Source organism: Ruditapes philippinarum, unplaced genomic scaffold (genome assembly GCF_026571515.1).
Source record: "Ruditapes philippinarum isolate M1 unplaced genomic scaffold, ASM2657151v2 ctg2356_1_1_1_1, whole genome shotgun sequence".
NCBI lineage: Eukaryota > Metazoa > Mollusca > Bivalvia > Venerida > Veneridae > Ruditapes > Ruditapes philippinarum.
The window spans coordinates 224,870-238,342 of NW_026858859.1; the positions used below are offsets into that span (position 1 = coordinate 224,870).

The 13,473-nt window shown below is 37.0% G+C and overlaps 1 long non-coding RNA gene across 1 annotated transcript; it reads left to right on the forward strand.

Moving 5' to 3' along the window:
• The first annotated feature begins 2,352 nt into the window (after positions 1-2,352).
• Positions 2,353-12,614, forward strand: LOC132754504 (uncharacterized). The gene is made up of 2 exons (XR_009629087.1): positions 2,353-3,263; positions 12,050-12,614. It is a non-coding gene; the product is annotated as an uncharacterized LOC132754504 (long non-coding RNA).
• The last annotated feature ends 859 nt before the right edge of the window (positions 12,615-13,473 follow it).

The window sequence follows — 13,473 nt, forward strand, 5'->3', positions numbered from 1 at the left end:
GCCAGTAGTTGCAGAGAACTACTCCGGAAACGATTTTTACTCCATATGCATATTGCATAACTAATCAAGGGCTATAACTCTGAGTAAAAGTATCTGACCCGAACAAGCCGACGATATGCGCATCTCCTCTTGGTATTGAAGGTTCCCATAAAGTTTCGTTGAATTCCAGCCAGTAGTTGCAGAGAAGTAGCGCGGAAACGATTTTTACTCCATATGCATACTGCATAACTAATCAAGGGCCATAACTCTGAGTTAAAGTGTCTGACCGGAACAAGCCGACGATATGCACATCTCCTCTTGATATTGATGATTCCCATAAAGTTTCGTTGAATTCCAGCCAGTAGTTGCAGAGAAGTAGTGCGGAAACGATTTTTACTCTATATGCATACTATATAACTAATCAAGGGCCATAACTCTGAGTTAAAGTGTCTGACCGGAACAAGCCGACGATATGCGCATCTCCTCTTGATATTGATGATTCTCATAAAGTTTCGTTGAATTCCAGCCAGTAGTTGCAAAGAACTACTACGGAAACGAAATTCGGACGGACGGATGGACGGACGGACGGACAACGCCAAAACTATATCCCCCTCCCGATTCCATCGGCGGGGGATAATTAAAATGTACACACAATCGTGTCCGGGCTGTAACTTTTGTCATGCATGGAAGGATTTTAAATAACTTGGCATAAATGTCTACTACATCAAGGCCATGTGTCGCATCCAATAATCACGTCCCTACCTCAAAGGTCAAGGTCACACTACCATTTTGAAGTTCACTTTATCACAATTAGAGTTTATAGGTACACACATTCGTGTCCGGGCTGTAACTTTGTCATGCATCGAAGGATTTTAAAATAAGTAGGCATAAATGTCTAACACATCAAGATGACATGTAGCGACAAAGACCCATGTCCCTACCTTCAAGGTCAAGGTCACACTTATAGTTTGAAGGTACTCATTTTCTTGAATACACATTCATGTCTGGACTGTAACTTTGTCATGCATGGAAGGACATTAAAATAAATTGGCACAAATGTCTACCACATCAAGACAATGTGTCGTGGCTAAGGTTCATGTCCGTCTGTCAGTGTGTCCCTACTTACACAACAATCATGTCCAGACTGTAACTTTGTCATGCATTGAGGGATTTTGAAATAATTGGGCACAAATGTCTATCTCATAACAACATTTTTTTGTGTCCAGGAACCACATCCCTTCTTCAAAGGTCAAGGTCACACTTTATTTTTAAGGTTCATGCTATCACAATTAGAGATTACAGGTACAATAATACAAAGAACAATTATTCAGCAATTAGTTCCTTCATTATCTTTTCTTTTCATAATACCTGCATGCTTAAGAAACCTTTTCGGGGGCATTTGTCACTTGGGTGACAGCTGCTTTCCTTCTATAACACAGGCCGATCAAAATTCAAAAATGCACTTTTTTTAGCTCACCTAACCACGAAGTGGTGAAGGTGAGGTATAGTGATGGGGCTATATCGGGCGTCTGTAGTCAGCGTCGTTCGTAGTCAACAATTGGGTTGTTAACACTCTAGCAGTGACAGTTTTGATCGGATCATCATCAGACTTTGTCAGAATGTTTGTCACAAAGAAATACAGGTCAAGTTTGAAGATGGGTCATCTCCGGTCAAAAACGAGGTCACAGGAGCTAAAAATAGAAAAAGCTTGTTAACGCTCTAGTGGCTGCAGTTTTGATCCAAATATTCTGGAAATTTGTCAGGAAGGTTGTTTTGATGATTTCTAGGTCAAGTTTAAAGATGGGTCTTCTCAGGTCAAAAACTAGGTCACAGGAGCTAAAAAAAGAAAAAGCTTGTTAACACTTTAGTGGCTGCAGTTTTGATCCAAATATCCTTGAAATTGATCAGGAAGGTTGTTTTGATGATTTCTAGGCCAAGTATGATTATGGGTCACATCTGGTCAAAAACTAGGTCACAGGAGCTAAATTAAAGAAAAAGCTTGTTAACACTCTAGTGGCTGCAGTTTTGATCCAAATATTCTGGAAATTTGTCACTTGTCAGATGATTTCTAGGTCTAGTGCCTGCAGTTTTGATCCAAATATCCTGGAAATTGGTCAGGAAGGTTGTTTTGATGATTTCTAGGCCAAGTATGATTATGGGTCATCTCTGGTCAAAAACTAGGTCACAGGAGCTAAAAATAGAAAAATCTTGTTAACATTCTAGTGGCTGCAGTTTTGATCCAGATATCCTGGAAATTGATCAGGAAGGTCGTTTTGATGATTTCTAGGTCACCTGGGGTAAAAATCAAGGTCACACTGCCCAAATATGGAAAAACCTTTTTAATACTCTAAGGAGTTCGAATATGCCATTATGGGCATCTCTGATGAAAAACTAGGTCACAGGAGCTTAACATAGAAAATATTGTTAACACTCTAGTGGCTGCAGTTTTGATCCAAATATTCTGGAAATTTGTCAGGAAGGTTGTTTTGATGATTTCTAAGTAAAGTTCGAAGATGGGTCACCTGGGGTCAAAAGTTAGGTCACATTGCCCAAATACTGAAAAACCTTTTTTTTTACACACTAGATGTCAATTGTCAAACTTGGCCAGAATGCTTGTCTAAGACATTGCTTAGATGTGGTTGATGGGTCAGGGGAGTGATCTAGGGCCATCATGGCCCTCTTGTTTTTTCACAAAGCAGCAGAAAACTCACAATTTCGAAAGAGATTTCACAAAATATTGGGACTTCCTCTTTGAAATTCATTGTTTACCTTCTGGTAAACTTGATTTTCGCCAATTGCAAACACGTAAATAGTTTCAATTAATTCAAAGGGTAAAAGTACCAACTCGAACAGGTCAGAAATTATAATCAAGTGTTCATCATATCCATTTATGGCATGTTTCTATTATTATAACAAAATTACCAATAACTTATGAGTCAATGGCTAGAAAGGGGGACATATGTGTTGTTTAAAACATCCGACAAACAAGTAATCAAATTGATGTGGCCTAAGAATCAGTTGCACTGCCAGTTTATACATAACCACATGTCTGTAAAAAAGGTTTATCGCATGTAGGAGACATTGTAGAGTGTATACACACAATAGATTTATTTACCTGTCAGTGTGCTGGAAGCTTCTGAGGTTAACACAAGGTCTACTTTATAAAAGTGTTAATATAATCTAAGTGCATTTATTCTAGAAGTGTTAATATAATCTGAATGCATTATTTATCTTAGAAAATTTGTGAAAGCTGAAGTTTGAGTAACTTCTCCACTATAGAACAGGTAATAACCAATTTAGTTTTCGTTAAGCTTGTGTAATGTTTTTACATGTATACATTGAGCATAGATGTATACAGGTGTCAGTGACTCCTTGTTTTTCCTATTTTTCCTACTTTTTGAAAGGTGATCCTAGTATTTCCAAGTTTTTCTTAAATGCTCCTAGTATTTCTAGTTTTTTTCATCAATATAAGCTATTTTGATTTCGCTTGCTGGCTGAATATTTTGGTACTAAATTTTTTTCTCAGCAGGAGAACATAGGTATCTCTCCTTGTTTTCGGTCATGTCAATGTTGTCATACCCATTGCCGTTGACTGACACTGTGCCATTGCTGTCCCAAACTTAAACATTGATTATAACTTTTTAGCTCACCACAATTTGTCCGGCGTCCATCATTCTTCCTCTGGTCAAGGGCACACTTAGTCCTAATTATAAGACCTATACGTAACCTTTTTATACGCCCGTTTGAAAAACGGGACGTATTATGGGAACGCCCCTGGCGGCGGGCGGTCGGGCGGGCGGACGGGCGGGCGGCCGGCGGCGTCCAATTTTGTCCGAGCATATCTCCTACATGTATGGAGGGATTTTAATGAAACTTCATATAAATGTTCACCACTATGAGGAGCAGTGTCGCGCACATGAACCAGGTCTCTAGGTCAAAGGTCAAGGTCACACTTAGAGCTCATTGAAAAATGCTTGTCCGGAGCAAAACTTCCACATGTATAGAGGGATTTCAATATTACTTGGCACAAATGTTCACCATTGTGAGGCGGAGTGTCGCGTGCAAGATTCAGGTCCTTGCGGCCAAGGTCAAGGTCACACATAGAGGTCAAAGTTCAGATAAAAATATGAAGATGTGTATATGGACCATTTAGTCATCATTTATTGAGGGATTGTAACACAAATGGTCATTATCAAGACTATGGCTGTGATACATATAATTTAGGTCAATATATACAAGGTCAAGGTCACTAAAGATGATGAAATATCCAGATTTTGTAAATAGAATTTAATCAAAGGGAGACAACAAAGTTATTACTTTGTTCATAAATGACTTACACAATTACTCCCCTTGATCTAAAAATAGAATTTAATCAAAGGGCATGAAATAATCCTCTTTCTTGGACTTGAGTATGTTCTAAAGAATGTAACATTTATTTACACATGTTTCATTCATTGGTCAAGATTCTTAACTGTGATAACTATGGTGTTCTGTAGACTTGGTATTTGTTCATAAAGATCATACAGTAATTACCTTATCAAATGTAAATACTTTCTCATAGAAATTTAATTATATTTTAATTTTCAAGTAAATATCAGTTCAGCTCATTCAAAGATTAAGAATTGTAATGAAATGTATTTCCCTAGAATAAAATCTTAAATCAGAATTTTTTAGTTATTAAATTACATGTACTTTTTATACGCCCGTTTAAAAAAAGATAAAAATATGAAGATGTGTATAGGGACGATTTAATCATCATTTATTGAGGGATTGTAACACAAATGGTCATTATAATGACTACGGCTGTGACACATGTACTTTAGGTCAATATATGCAAGGTCAAGGTCACTAAAGATGGTGAAATATCCAGATTTTTGTCTGGAGCATATCTCATACATGTATGGAAGAATTTTTATAATACTTTATGGAAATGTTCACCACCATGATATGTATTGCTCCATGCATGATCCAAGTCTCCAGGTCAAAGGTCAAGGTCACACTTAGAGCTCATTGAAAAACGCTTGTCCGGAGCAAAACTTCTACATTCATAGGGTGTTTTCAATATAACTTGGCACAAATGTTCACCATTGTGAGGCTGAGTGTCGCATGCAAAATTCAGATCCCTGCGACCAAAGTCAAGGTTACACTTAGAGGTCAAAGTTCAGATAAAAATTTGAAGATGGTTATAGGGACCATTGAGTCATCATTTATTGATGGATTGTAGCACAAATGGTAACTATCATGACTACAGGTGTTACACATTTAATTTAGGTTAATATTTGCAAGGTCAAGGTCACTGGAGATGATTAAATATCCAGATGTTGTCCGGAGCATATTTTCTACATGCATGGAGGAATTTTAATGTTACTTTTATAGAATTGTTCACCACCATGAGACGTAGTGCCCTGCACATAAACCAAGTCTCTAGGTCAAAGGTGAAGGTCACAGTTAGAGCTCATAGAAAAACACTTGTCTGGAGCAAAACTTCTACATGCATAGAGGGATTTCAATATAATTTGGCACAAATGTTCATCATTGTGAGGCTGAGTGCCGTGCATAAAATTCAGGTCCCTGCGACCAAGGTCAAGGTCACACATTCTGTGCATATCTTCCCTATTGATTTGTTTTAAGGTTCATTTAACAACACAGTGCCAAGAATAAAAACTTGCTTGCTAGATAACACTTATCCATAATGCCCCCATCTCCATCTAAAGCTTTTTCGTAAACGGGCGTATTTTGTGACTATGGCACCCTTGTTATATTTATCATTCATTAATCTGATATTTTACATTTTCCATGTTACGTTAGGTCTTAACAGATCTTTGCAAAATTTAATTGTGTAGCAAACAAATTGACATTAGACATCGATTTAGATCTAATGCATTTAAACAATTAAGACAGCGTGTATTTACATTAATTTTGACTTATTTATGATCAAAACTATAAAATAAATATCTTTTAACAAAATAATTAAACTATCACATCCGAAAAATCATGATTAAATCCTCTCATTTAATTAAATTCCTAATACAGCCGATAAACAAATGGGCGCCATACAGTGTGCTAAATCTGATTGGCTAATTCAAATGCAAGCGTTTAAATGAGTCAGAAATTTCTAACGAAAAATTTTTTCAACGAAAAATAATTGCCCATGCACCATCAGCATGTTCGAATATATTTTTCCGTTCAAAAATTTGGAATCAATCGGTAAAGCGCTTTACTTAACCAATATGGCCGATAGGCAAAAATAGATTGATATTTATATTTTATTTTTAATTGATAAGTACATTGTTTGAGAGTTTTTGTTAATGTTTGAGCATGAAATTGAAAGAAAAGAAGATAAGCTTTTGAATAAAGCTTGAAAGGCAAGACAATAGACATTTTTAGATTTTTTTAAAATGCTATGCGTTTATGAGCAATAACTATTAGACATCATATGAAACTATAATGCACTATAATATATAATAAAGTAAAAAGGCGCAGCAGATTGTTTTCAAATAGAGTATTTTCATTGGTCACATGAAAACCTCGGATCAATGAAAATATATTCCATACAAAAGCAAAGGGAAACAAATCTGCTGTGCCATTTGACTATCATTTTGGATTGAGAATTTGACATATAGGAAGAAAGGTGCATTATAGTTTCATACGATGCTTTGATTGAACAATTATTACAAATAATAATTTAATTTTATCATATTTAAATACGCAATGCAAAGAAATATTCATTCACTGTGAATTTAGTGTGTTTTACTTGTGAGAGTTATACCAAAACAGTGCAATCAGATCTCTTCCGAGTTTCATTTGTTGACAGTTTGGGCTTGAATATTACTTGCTATGTATAATCAGCGAAGGTGTCAGTGTTGTTTCCTAAAAAAGTATTTATTTATCTAAGATTTGACACCATGATCACGGAATTTAGGTTATATATGAAAGGTCAAGGTGGCAAAAGATGATAAAATATAGAAATTTTGTCCAGAGCATATCTCCTCCATGCATGCTGGGATTCTAATGAAACTTCATAGATATGTTCACCACTATGAGAAGCATTGTTACGTGCATGAAACAGGTCTCTAGGTTAAAGGTTAAGATCAAACTTTGAGGTCATTGAAAAATGCTTGTTCGGAGCCGGACTTCTACATCAGGGGATTTTAATGTAAATTGGCACAAATGTTCACCATTGTGAGGCTTATTGCGCACATAATCCAGGTCCCTGCTACCAAAGTTAAGGTCAAATAGAGAGGTCAAAGTTTGTGTACGGTGACCATTTAGTCATCATTATTTGATGGATTGTAACACAAATGATAACTATCATGACAAGTGTGACACATGTAATTTAGGTTAATAAATGCAATATTTGCATTTGACAAGAATACAATTTCTTTTAGGCTTACAAAATGCAGATAATAAAACAAATCTTATGCTTTTATTTGTAAAGAAGTATAATATATTATTGTAAAATGGCACCCCCATCCAAGCATTTTGTGAAGGATGGGTGGGCATTTTTAGCTCGACTTTTTTTTTTTTTGAAAAAAAAAAAAAGTAGAGGTATTGCTAAAGTCGCGGCGGCGTTGCCGTCCGCAAACTTGTACCTGGATCATAACTTTTTTATTTCTTGGTGTATTGTCTTCATACTTGGCCACAACAACTCTTGGGACAAGACCTTTAGGTAGACCACACTAACCTTGACCTTCATCCATAAATGACCTTGACCTTCAAGGTTAAAAGTCCAAATTTTGCTTGTTCATGCTGTTATTGGCTGTAACTTTGTTATTTTTGAATGGATTGTCTTCAAACTTGAACATAATAATCTTCAAGGATATCCCTTAAAAATAACCAGACAGACCTTGACCTTCACTCATTAATGACCTTGACTTTGAAGTTCAAATTATTGAAATTTTCATTGTTTTGGCTGTAACTGGCTGTAACTTTGCTATTATTGAAGGGATCAACTTCATATTATAACAGAACATACTTAAGGACAAGACCTTGTTGTTTATCATGACTTCACCACGTGACACCACATGACTTCACCACATGACTTCACCACGTGACACCACCATGTGACTCCACCACGTGACTGCACCACGTGACTTCACCATGTGACACCACCATGTGACTTCACCACGCGACTTCACCACGTGACTCCATCACATGACTCCACACGTGACACCACCACGTGTCTCTACCATGTGTCGCCATTCACCATGTGACACCACCATGTGACTTCACCACGTGACTTTGCAACGTGCCACCACGTGACACCACCACGTGACTTCACCACGTGACTCCACCACGTGTCGCCACGACATGTCGCCATGACGTGACTTCACCACGTGACTTCGCAACGTGCCACCACGTGTCAGCACGTGCCACCACCATGTGACACCACCATGTGACACCACCACGTGACTCCACCACGTGACACCACCACGTGTCGCCACCACGTGACTTCACCACGTGGCGCCACCACGTGACTTCACCACGTGGCTCCACCACATGACACCACCACGTGTCACCAAGTGACTCCACCATGTGTTTCTATTTATAGAAATTTCTATTTATAGAATTGTGTGTTTCTATTTATAGAATTTCCTATTTATAGAATTGCGTGTTTCTATTTATATATTTATATAAATTAGTATATTTATCAGTGTTAGCGATTTTCCCTAACTTTACTGAGTACCTGGGACTCAGTGCTAATAGATCTGTTACTTCCCAATTCAAATGGAACGAGTCCTCAATTACAAAAATGTCAATGTTTGCATAACTTCATAATACAATCAAATTTGTGACTGTTGATGTTCGCGGATACCATTGATAGGTTGGCCCAAAACGAGGCCGAGCACTTGCTCCTAGTCTATGTTTGGGATATAAATCTGCATTGCTAATGAGAAAGGAACAAATGAAAATGAGGTGAAAGTCAAGTTCTTATAATACAATTTATTTAAAGTGAATAGAAAATCATTTTCAAGCAGAGCAAAAAACTTAAGAGAGAATTGACCAATTATCGGGGAAAAAGTGTTTCGTCCCAGGGACTCAACAGCCCTTTTTTTCTTTCCTCCCTGGCAATTTTAGCGAGTAAATTGATATGTTTACTCAGTAAACGCGAACACTGTTTATATATACAAAATATATAGACAAAACTAATGTGACAAGACAGACCGATTAATTTTATAAAAAGGAAACATTAAGATTTTGTTCAAACATTTTTTTGTTTGCTTTTAGAGAAAGTAAAAAGTCGAGCATTGCCCCCGCCCGGCGGTGGCTCTTGTTGGATAATGGCCTGATAATACCTTCTGTATTAGAAGTCTTCAGCCCTAAGACAGATCTCAACTGATTTGAATTTTCGGCACTTAAGTTATTTAAGTCAATAACATTTGCCTGACGGTTATTACCGTTTGGCTGAGATTGCTGCGAAATGTCAACATGTGGTTGATCAAGTGACTTGTCATTATGCTTCAGTCTACTCCGGACTTTACCCTCTTTTGTTACTTTTGTCACAACAGATTTTACTCTTTTTGATTTCGGAGAATTGTTAAGGGAAAAACCAAAAAAACTCGCCGAAGGAAGAACCTCCAAAAAGTGACAACACATCGTCTTGCCTACCACTTCTCTTGCTCGTTGACATCGTCAACCCTAAGTAAAAAAAAAAGTTGGCGTGGAAATAAAAGCTTGAGACAAACAACTCATAGCTAAAACAAATAGTGTAAAAACGCAAAACAAGAAAAAATCAAATTTCAAACATTCCAGCTCGATAAACGACAGTGTTGCATCTAGAATTTCAAAATTATGGGGGATTGTCCCCCACTCAACTGAAAAATGTGGGGGATTTAAAAAAAATGTGGGGGACATACATTTACCTGACACTATGACGTACAGAAAATAATTCATTTATTTTACGTTAAGGCATTTTTGACAGCTATCGTCCGCTTAACAATGGAAATAGAAAAAAAAAAGAAAAAAAGATTGACGAATACTACAGTACACACGAGTGAAAACTAACATGGTTGAAGCATTCAAGATACAATGAAGATAAACTGAATTAAGTTTAAAAGATCGTCAAATGCGCGACTTGGCCCGCATGGACTTCATTAAAATGGGCGATCTGCATAAAATATGCGCAAATTGTGCAATCGCACAACCTAGATGCAACACTGAACGAAATAAAAAAGCGTTCACAAGGCCACGTGGTCAATTACCAAAACTTCTCTTAACACTCGCGCGACAGGGTTGCTAAATGACTATGAAATGCACGAGGAAATGTCATACATGCATTACCGTATTCACAACTGACATATGCAACAATTTATTAGCTATGCTAGCTGTCTAAAATATCAGATTAGATTGTACCTATTGTACTCTGAAAGAAAAAAAACAACTCTCATCCTCCAAGAACCTGAAAAAATCTTTTGGGTAGGGGCAAATTTGTTGGGTAGGTAGGGAAGGGGAAACAAATTAATTTTATTTTAGGCCTAGTTAAATTTTCGACATTAATGGTCAGTGGTAAATTTTTTTCGTAACATCACAGCATCATGATATTTGGTATACAAGTGCAACCCGGCCATTTCTGTATTTGACCCATTTTTTAGCTCACCTGTCACAAAGTGACAGGGTGAGCTTTTGTGATCACTTTTCGTCCGGCGTCCGTCCGTCCGTAAACTTTTACTTTAAATGACATCTCCTCATAAACCAATTAGCCAATTTCATCCAAACTTCACAGGAATGTTCCTTTGGTGGTCACCTTTAAAAATTGTTCAAAGAATTTCCATGCGGAACTCTGGTTGCCATGGCAACCGAAAGAAAAAACTTTAAATATCTTCTTTTAAAAAACCCAAAGAGCTAGAGCTTAGATATTTGGCATGAAACATCTTCTAGTGAGTATCTACCAAGTTTGTTCAAATAAAAGCCCTGGGGTCAAAATTGGCCCCGCCCCAGGGGGTCATTGATTTTCCCTATATGCATATAGTAAAAACTTAAAAATTCTTCTGTTAAAGAACTCAAAGAGCTAGAGCTCAGATCTTTAGCATGAAACATCTTCTAATAAGTGTCTACCAAGTTTGTTCAAATAAAAGCCCTAGGGTCACAATTGGCCCCGCCCCAGGGCGTCATTGATTTTCCCTATATGCATATAGTAAAAACTTAAAAAAATCTTCTTTTAAAGAACTCCAAGAGCTAGAGCTAAGATATTTAGCATGAAACATGTTCTAATGAGTGTCTACCAAGTTTGTTCAATTAAAAGCCCTGGGGTCAAAATTGGCCCCGTCCCAGGGGGTCATTGATTTTCCTTATATGTGTATAGCAAAAACTTAAAAAAATCTTCTTTGAAAAAACCCAAATAGCTAGAGTTTAGATATTAAGCATGAAACATCTTCTAGTAAGTGTCTACAAAGTTTGTTCAGATAAAAGCCCTGGGGTCAAAATTGGCCCTGCCCCGGAGGTCATTGATTTTTCTTATATGTGTATAGCAAAAACTTAAAAATCTTCTTTGAAAAAACCCAAATAGCTAGAGTTTAGATATTAAGCATGAAACATCTTCTAGTAAAGTCAACAAAGTTTGTTCAAATTAAAACCCTGGGGTCAAAATTGGCCCCACCCCAGGGGTGTCATTGTTTTTAAACTATATTTGTATAGTAAACTTAAAAAATCTTCTTTAAAAAAACCCAATGAGCTAGAGCTTAGATGTTTAGCATGAAACATCTTCTTATGGGTGTCTACCAAGTTTGCTCAAATAAAAGCCCTTGGGTTAAAATTGGCCCTGTCGGGGGGGGGGGGGGGGGGGGAATCATTAATTTTCATTATATGTGTGTAGTAAAAACTTAACATCATGAAACATCTGCTAATGGGTGTCTTCCAAGTTTGTTAAAATAAAAGCCCTGGGGTTTAAACTGGCCCCGCTCCGGGGGGCCTATATACAGGTGAGCTACCCCAGGGCCATCATGGCCCTCTTGTTTTAGCAAGTTGTCTGGGAAGTTATGTTTTGGGCTATAATGGTTGTTTTGTTGACTTGCACAGTTTTATATTAGTATTTACATATTTAATTCATTGCATGTGTTTATTATATTTTTAGAAACATCTTGATCATTATGGCTTACAGTGACAAGAGACAAGAATATGACTATCATCTCAAGACAGATGGTGTAAATGATGAATACTCGGTGTCATCAAATGATGATGAGAACGAGGAACGAGGAAATTGGTCAAGGAAAATGGACTTTGTTCTTTCCTGTCTAAGCTATGCAGTTGGATTAGGAAATGTGTGGAGGTTCCCATATGTATGCTACAGAAATGGAGCAGGTAATTTTAGAAAGGATTTGACAATTGAAAGGATTTGACAATTCAGTGTTCCCACTAGAATTTAAATTTGAGGGTACATGTACCCCCTAGGTGATATTTTTGGGGGTACACTTCACAGAATATTTAGGGGGTACAAACTATAAAGACAAGCAAGTCAGTTAAACACATATCAATATTTTTATTGAGACATCTTTTCTACAGCTTTCTGAATAACTTCATTAGATTCAAATCCTTGCTGATTGGCAGAAAAGTGGATCATCATTCTATTTTGTACATTTTCAACAGTCCTCCTACTGCTGTACCTTGAAATGTGTCTGTTTTGTGATGAGAATCCCCTTTCACAAGGGACAGAAGTTAGAGGGATTGTCAGCAAGATACTAGCCATATTGGCAAACCCTGGGAATGTTTCAGATTTGTTTAGTTATAATATCTTTGCATATTTCCTGCAATGATAACTGCCTATTGACATTCAAGAGGTACTTAAACTGAACAAAAGAATGTTTTAATTCTTCTCTGTTGAGAAGATTCCCATAGAAATCAAGGACCCTGTCAAGTTCTACAGGCTGATAATGCCCTTATGGTCACTAAGAAGCATTGCTGGTTTGAGAATAGTATTTAGATCTCTGAGAATTTTCATATCATCAGGAGGAAATCAACTCTCAAATTTGGCCAAAAGATGACCCACAAATGTTCTCCTCAAATTGGCCAATGTTAATCTATCCCTCAAAGAACAAGACAAAGTAATGCCTTGGTAAGTATCAGTATCATCTATGCTGTCAATCAGCTCCTGAACTGAGGGAGATTCAGTAGAACCACTAAGTGCAGAAATAGTAGCTTTTGTAGTAGAGATCATACTATTCAACCTGATGTATGTCAATATTTTATCTTTCTGAAAAAAACTTTGACAGCCTGCAAATCCAACTTAGAATATATTTAAGAAGGCATATGGTTGAAATGAAATGGAAAGTTTTGATTTTCCTAAGAATACCCTTACTTTTGTTACCTCCCTCAAAATTGGGGATGGTTGCACACTCATGTTTCTAACCCTAACACCAAAAGCTGACCAACTTGAATGTACAGCTTTAATGGAATTCTGTAGTGATAACCACTAACCTGAGTAGGCTTCTTAAACCTTTTCACTTGGTCACCAATTATTTTTTTTAATTCTCTAATTTTGTTGTACCTGGGTGCTGAAAA